Here is a 7,715-nt window from a genome sequence, read left to right as displayed (position 1 = left end):
AGTACATAAGAAAGCGCATCTGAAATAAAAAACACAAGGGTTAAAAGAAAGGAAAAAGATATATTAAATGAATTTGAAACTGAAAAAGCAAAGTAATAACATCAATACTAGGCAAAATATAACTTAAGATGAAAATCTGCTAAATACAGAATTCTCCCACAAGATAGGTCATGACTCTTTCTCACACACAACTACAAAATACATATAGCAAAAGCAGACAGACATACAAAAAGAAATAGGCAAATCCACAGTCTCAGTAGGAGAACTCAAAATACTTCCCTCAGAAAGCAACAGATGATGCAGATAACAAAGACAATTTGACAAAATGCCATTACAACTTCATATTTTGGTGATACTGGGCTTATCTGCTTCTTGTGTATTTGAGAACTTCTGTTCATCTGTTTGTCAAACTGACCAGCAGGGGGTGCTGGGGAGGGAAAAACTCCATCCAGTGAGTGCAGGCAACTTGTCTCTAACTCTAGAGGCTCCTTGTCCCCCACGATCATCATCTATCAGGGGCAAGCACTGCTGATACAGGAGCTAAAAACATAAATTATTTAGCAGTTAGTGTGGGTAAGGGAGTCCTCGGTAAGGTTTTCCTTTTAATATAAAAGCAGCCCCCATCTAATTTTCTTTCTTTTTTTTCTAACAACAATCAGCCTGAAAAATCAAGCTGCATGCATAGATAAGCAAGCTAAAAGCTTGCACAGGGCACAGTTGAATGCCAGCACCTATGCCAGTAGAAAAGGGATACTTGGAAGTCAGGCATATTCAACATTGAGGCTTCCTCTTCCTTTTTTTTTTTTTTTTTTATAAGACAGTGTCTCGCTCTGTTGCCCATGCTGGAGTGGAGTGGTGCGATGTCGGCTCACTGCAACCTCTCCCTCCCAGGTTCAAGCAACTCTCTGCCTCAGCCTCCTGAGTAACTGGGATTTCAGGTGCCCACCAACAGGCCCAGTTAATTTTTTTTTTTTTTTTTTTTTTTTTGTATTTTTTTTAGTGGAGACGAAGTTTCACCATCTTGGCCAAGCTGGTCTTGAACTCCTGACCTCGTGATCCACCCTTATCGCCCTCCAAAAGTGCTGTCATTACATGAGTGAGCTACCCGTGCCTTGCCGCCTCTTCCCATTTCTTTGTCTTCAAGTGTTCAGGCGACATGGTGCTGGCCAGGTAGAGACCCCATCTGCATAATAAAAGATTAGGGTGGGATGGCCAGCCTCTTCATGCATCACATAAATGGCACACCTGGTCCAACCAATCCTCTGAGCCCTATGTAAATCAGACACTGCCTCATCAAGCTCATCTATAAAACCTACCATAACTCACCCAAAACTTAGAAACCCGCTCAGGCATCCTTCCAATGCACAGGGAACTCCCTCTGCTTTCTTTTGCCTATTAACCTTCCACTCTTTTTTTTTTTTTTTTTCTTTTTTCTTTTTTTTTTTTTTTGAGGCGGAGTCTCACTCTGTCGCCCGGACTGGAGTGCAGTGGCCGGATCTCAGCTCACTGCAAGCTCCGCCTCCCGGGTTTACACCATTCTCCTGCCTCAGCCTCCCGAGTAGCTGGGACTACAGGCGCCCGCCACCTCGCCCGGCTAGTTTTTGTATTTTTAGTAGAGACGGGGTTTCACCGTGTTAGCCAGGATGGTCTCGATCTCCTGACCTCGTGATCCGCCCGTCTCGGCCTCCCAAAGTGCTAGGATTACAGGCTTGAGCCACCGCGCCCGGCCTAACCTTCCACTCTTAAACCCACTCCTTTTGTGTCTACATCTTCAATTTCCGTATTGTGAGACAAAAAACCTGGTATTTACCCAATGATTCTGCGTCACTGCTATCTCTAGCACAAGTGCCGAAAATGACCACTTTAGCCTGATGAGTGCCACGGTGGCTACCATGGCTTAGGACAAGCAAGGATAAGAAGATGGAGTCGGGAATGGTTTATCAGAGAGGCCGCAGTAAAAGCATGTCCCAGGCAACTTTCCACTTCTTAACTTCTGTCATTTTCAAACTTAAAGGTGTTTTTGTGTGTTTGTTGTTGTTCTTTTTGTTGTTTTCAATAGTTTCTATCAAAGACTTCTCATGGTTTTCCTGCTATGACATATTTATCGTTTCTCCTAAGGTCCTTTCCAACATTTCCTACAGGAACTTAAAAGACATGTGTTTGGTTCACACCTTGATCCCCTCTCCATCTAAAATTCTTTTGACTTTCTCCCAGGAAGATACAACCCCTCCTATTCTGCCAGTTCCCTCATATTTGCCTCCAACGGTTGCCCTTGTAGGCAGATGAACCTGGGCCGGTTCTACTTTACTATGAACACCAACTCCTCTGAAATAACATCTGAGTCTTGGGATTTGCATATGAAACTTCCCTTGACGCAGCAAACAGTCTTTCCTTTTACCTTCACTAAAGGCATCCACTTGGGAGAATTGACAGCACTAAAGTTCCACAGATTTCAAAACCAAACGTACTGTGCCTTTCTAGAGATCTTGGAATGAAGATGAGAAAGTAGGTTAGAAGGGATAATTTCCTCCTTCCTTCGTCAATGTGAAGGACCTCCTGTTTTTAAAGGGAAAAATTGGGGACAGTCCAAAAGAAACTCTTGCAAATCAAGCCTTGCCATGCCACCACGACAAGGGTAACCTGTGTGCCCAAGGGTGAAATTTTTAAATTTTTGTAATGGTGTTCAGGGTCATCCCTATGGATAACAAAAATATTTAAACAGGCAATCTCCAAAGGCTCCCATCTGCCCCAGCCAACACACACACACACACCCCATGGATAACAAAAATATTTAAACAGGCAATCTCCAAAGGCTCCCATCTGCCTCAACACACACACACACCCACACACACCCATCCACCCCTCTATTCTGGTAGGCTGGTTCTCTCTCGCCATCTGCTGGCCGGACTCGGGAATATACCAAACGCATAAAAGCGCCTTCGCCTGCCCTCAGTACCTGCAAACCTAGGGCTGGGCACAGTTTTTAAGGGCTTGGCTAGCGTGCCCGGGGCGATGCTAAAAGGGGGCTGCCTGTGCCAATCTCATTTCCACAAGATGCAAGTACAGAAGCAGCGCAGGACGCCCGGAAAGGGTCACAGAGAGGCAGGCAGGGCGGTTGACCAGCCTGCTGGCCTCACTTCTGAGAAATGCAAATTACCCAGCCACAGTCCAACCAACGGCATCAAAACAGAATCTCTATAGATGGAGCTCAGCGAAGCTGAATCTCAACCCCACCCTGGAGAACTTAAATATATTGGGGGTACCCAGAATCCCCATTTTAAAAAACCTATCCGAGTGATACGTTTGAATGTTAAAGTACAGAGAATCACAAACTGGCAGAACTCTTTAACTTACAAGTAGGGAATGAAGACCACTCCTCCAAGAGGAAAAGGAATTCACCCAATGTCTCCCTGCAACATCCTAAGAAAACGTGAGACTCTAAGGTTAAAATCCTAACTGACAACCATTCCCTCCCCCAACTAGTCCTCTGACCTCTAGCAAACTATCCTGTCCTAATCTGTGAAATAGGAGCAACAGTCACACCTAGCCCAGCGGGTGGCTGCGAATATCAAATGGATCAAAATGAGTCAACTACCAAGCACCGCCCGACTGGAAGTATGAGGTTGAACTGAATCTTGATCGCCCTACCCCATTCATCTCTCAGTACCACTGTATGAGGATGGAAATGAAGCCACCCAGCCACACATTGGTCCCAAACCATGTCCACCTGCACCCGCAGTTCAGTGAGTATTTCTTTTCTTGAAGACAGAGAGAGGCTCCTTGGAGCCTCTGGAGTCTGAAGGTGGATGTTACCTTCCTCAAGAGTGCGTTGTCCTCCTAAGATAGGATGGACAACAGGGTCTATATGGAAAGTATTGGCTGCCAGGGCTTCAAGGCTGGCTCCTAAGCAGTTGCTGGAGGGTTAGAGACCCCACTCCAGCTCTCTGTAAAATCAGGGCAGCTTGGTAGCAAGAGTGAGTGAGGTGAGCCCACTATGAACCCATGGGAGGAGAGAAAAAGAGCATCCCGTCTAAGCTTTTACATACCCCATTGCAAGCTCCAGAATGTGGTGCCCAGTCCCTTATCTCGAACCCATCCCCAGAAGCCAATTCTCCTTAGCCCTTCCTGCCACTTCTGCCATTGTACATCCAGATGGTTCTCTTCTTCTCTCCTATCAAACTCCTACTCATCTCTCATTCATCAAGTCCAAATATAAGTCTTTCTCTGTGATATGCTCTCAAGTTAGAGGCCATGGTGCCTCCCTCTGTATTCCCAGAATATGTTGTTTGCAACTCTAAATACAGACATCAGCCTACCGTTAGAGTTCAGGAGCATCTTTTGGGGGTTCATGGAGAAATCACTTTCCATAAATGCTGGCCTTATTCCCTAACTTCACCAGACCTGACCTTAGTGCTTGATCCATTCCCACCTCTCCTGACCATGTAAGAGATCTTTTCTTCTTTATGGATTTGAGAAACACAAAATGTCAAAACCACCAGTTACTTGGCCAAAAGTCTTCTTGTCACATTTATAATAACATCCAGCCAACAAGATGCCCTGTGCCAAAGGGATGTTCCTTTTCAGGGCAAACACTCTGTCCCCAGGGATGTGAGACAACGTCCACGGCCCCATATAAGTATTAGCTGGACGTGAGGCTTCCTTGGTGGCTCAACAGATTCCCTGAGCATCCCTACTCTGTCACTCATGTCAAACTGTAGTGGGATTGCATCAAATCTCTCAGAGCACAGCTGCAAAGAGAAAAGCAAAGCTGGAGCTCTACTCTCTGAACCCATAGCTCTAGGCAGTTAGTTTCTCTGTGAGGGTCTCTTTTATACATAAGGAAGAAATGGAAGATTGCTACCAAAAATGACATCATGTTACTTATTCCAATCTGTGGTTCAGTTGCTACTCCAGTGATGAGTGAATAAAGAGGAATTAGAAGCATGGCTATTCCTAGGCTCAAGGGGCAGGGAAGCTCTGGAATTGGGTTTGTGGCAGTGCTGCTTGGAGCGCCATTACAAAGGGACAAGAGTGGTTCACTGGGCGGTAAAATACAGGGCACCTAAGAGACAAGGGGTCTGGGAAACAAGGCAGACTTTTGTATTTATCATTTGCTGTAAATCTCTCCATGAACTTTCTTCTCCCTTTTAATTTTCTCTGTACTTTAATTACATTTCTTGTTGGGGACAGGTCCCCAAATCTGGCCATAAACTGGCCCCCAAACTGGCCATAAACAAAATCTCTGCAGCACTGTGACATGTTCATGATGGCCATGACACCCATGCTGAAGGTTGAGGGTTTACTGGAATGAGGGCAAGGAACACCGGGCCCACCCAGGGCGGAAAACTGCTTAAAGGCATTCCTAAGCCACAAGCAATAGCATAAGCCATCTGTGCTTAAGGACATGTTCCTGCTGCAGATAACTAGCCAGAGCCCATCCCTTTGTTTTGGCCCATTCCTTTGTTTCCCATAAGGAATACTTTTAGTTAATCTATAATCTATAGAGACAATGCTTATCACTGGCTTGCTGTCATTAAATATGTGGGTAAATCTCTGTTCGAGGCTCTCAGCTCTGAAGGCTGTGGGACCCCTGATTTCTCACCCTACACGCTATATTTGTGTGTGTGTGTCTTTAATTCCTCTAGCACTGCTGGGTTAGGGTCTCCACGTCCGAGCTGTTCTCAGCAATTTCTCAGGCCTGGCATGGTGGCTCACATCTGTAATCCCACCACTTTGGGAGGCTGAGGCGAGCAGAGCACCTGAAGTCAGGATTTCGACCCTAGACCCATCCCTACTAACAATACAAAAATTAGTCGGGCGTAGTGGCAGGCACCTGTAATACTAGCTGCTCAGGAGGTTGAGGCATGAGAATTGCTTGAACCCAGGAGGTGGAGGATCGTCCTCCTGCACTCCAGCCTGGGTAATAGAGCAAGGACTGTCTCAAAAAAAAAAAAAAAAAAATTCTCAGTTAATGGCTAACATTGTTACCATCATAAGTCCTAGCTTCCCTCTCTTTCTCCCTCCGTGTGTCTTTTATTTTGATCTATGTTCTTCTCTCCCAGATTCAGCCCCTGGCCCCTTCTTAAGGCTCCCTGGCCATTCACCCTCATGTGTTGAATGTCCACTTCCCTCCTTATTTTTTAGTTGGCGTGGATTAGCATCTCCAAGTCAACATGTCAAAAGTAGAATTACTGATACACACACACACAAACACACACACCCCAATCCTGGCATACACAGCGTCTCCTTCCTCAGTCTTCCCCATATCAGTTAATGGAGATTTTATCTTTCTAGTTGCTCAAGTCAAAAGCCTAGGAATCATCACTGAGCCCTCTTTTTCTCTTATTTATAGAATATCCATAAGCAAATTCCATGTGCTGGCCTTTCAAAATATACGTGGAATCCAGCCATTTCTAACACCTCCACCATTACCACCTGAGGTAGGGCTCTGAAATCTTTGCAATCCTGGGACAGACTCTTAGTCGCCTTCTCCCTTCCACATCTACTCTTGTCCTCCCAGAGTTTGTCCCCCACTCAGCTGCCAGAGTGATTTTTTAAAATATGTCAGGGTATAACTTCTCCCTTGCTTCAAATCCTCCATTTAAATAAATTTCACATTTAAACCAAAATCCAGACTTCTTCATATGGCCGACCAGGTGCTTTATGCTAATGGAATGTGCAGATGCTTCTCCCTAAGGAGTGCTTTTGTCCAGGGCAAATTATCTCCAGTGACGTCAGGCAATTTCGACAACAGCCTTCTCTACCACCTCTTGCTTTTCATAGCTTTTTTCCTCCAGATTCTGCAATGAAAATTCTCTTTGTGCAATGATTTACTCTCTGATATATATTGCTGCCAGTCACGTGTACTGCTTTCAGATGATTCAAGAATAACAGCAATTTGAGAAACCTGTCGTTAAGTTTTCTCTTCTCTTTTTCTGTATAAAATTATTTTTACAGTTATACTTCCAAAGTGTTCTCTTTGCAAACACCACAAGGCCCGTGTAATTTAAGCAGTGATTTTAGGGGTCTCTGGATATTTTACATTAAGTTCAGAAACATGCTCATGATTATTCCACCCAAACTATCAACTTTTACATAAATATCTGTCGCTCTATAAGTTATAAAAAATTGTCACCATCCCGCCTTAATCAACCATCTTCTCCCCTTCTTTGACCAACTTTTCAAACACCCAATACTGAAGGCATCTCCTTCTATTCAGGTTCTGAGATAGTAAGACGTTCTGTTCTTCAACAGTAAGATGTTTTCTCAAGCCCCATGCAAAGCATTTCTTTGATCCTCACTTTGGGGATGCCCAACTCTGGCATCTTCATCTGAAGGGTAAACTTCCGCACTCAGCAAAGCGCGTCGTGGGAAGCCGCCTAAGCAGTGCCGGCCGCTTTCTGGTCCAGGTTGGCGTTGTCTGTGTTCGCGAGGCCCTCCGCGAAGTTGGATCATTTGTGGAGCAGGCCGACTCCCTCTAGAGCTCACGCTGACGGGGGTGCAGCCTGCTCTGGGACTGGCAGTCGGGCTGGAGGCTGGGCTTCTGCGTCATCAGGGTGGAGCTGTCTCCGCTGCTGCCGCCGGATGCCGCCTGGATGCTGCCTGGATGCTCGTGCCGCCACCGCCGCTCACCCTACAGCGGCAGAATGGCAGCAAGTGCCACACACCAAAGCACCGGGGCGGGCTATTTGCCCTGCAGCTCCCGCCAGCGCGCT

Source organism: Rhinopithecus roxellana, chromosome 15, assembly GCF_007565055.1.
Source record: "Rhinopithecus roxellana isolate Shanxi Qingling chromosome 15, ASM756505v1, whole genome shotgun sequence".
Taxonomy (NCBI): Eukaryota; Metazoa; Chordata; class Mammalia; order Primates; family Cercopithecidae; genus Rhinopithecus; species Rhinopithecus roxellana.
This window is presented reverse-complemented; position numbering follows the sequence as displayed.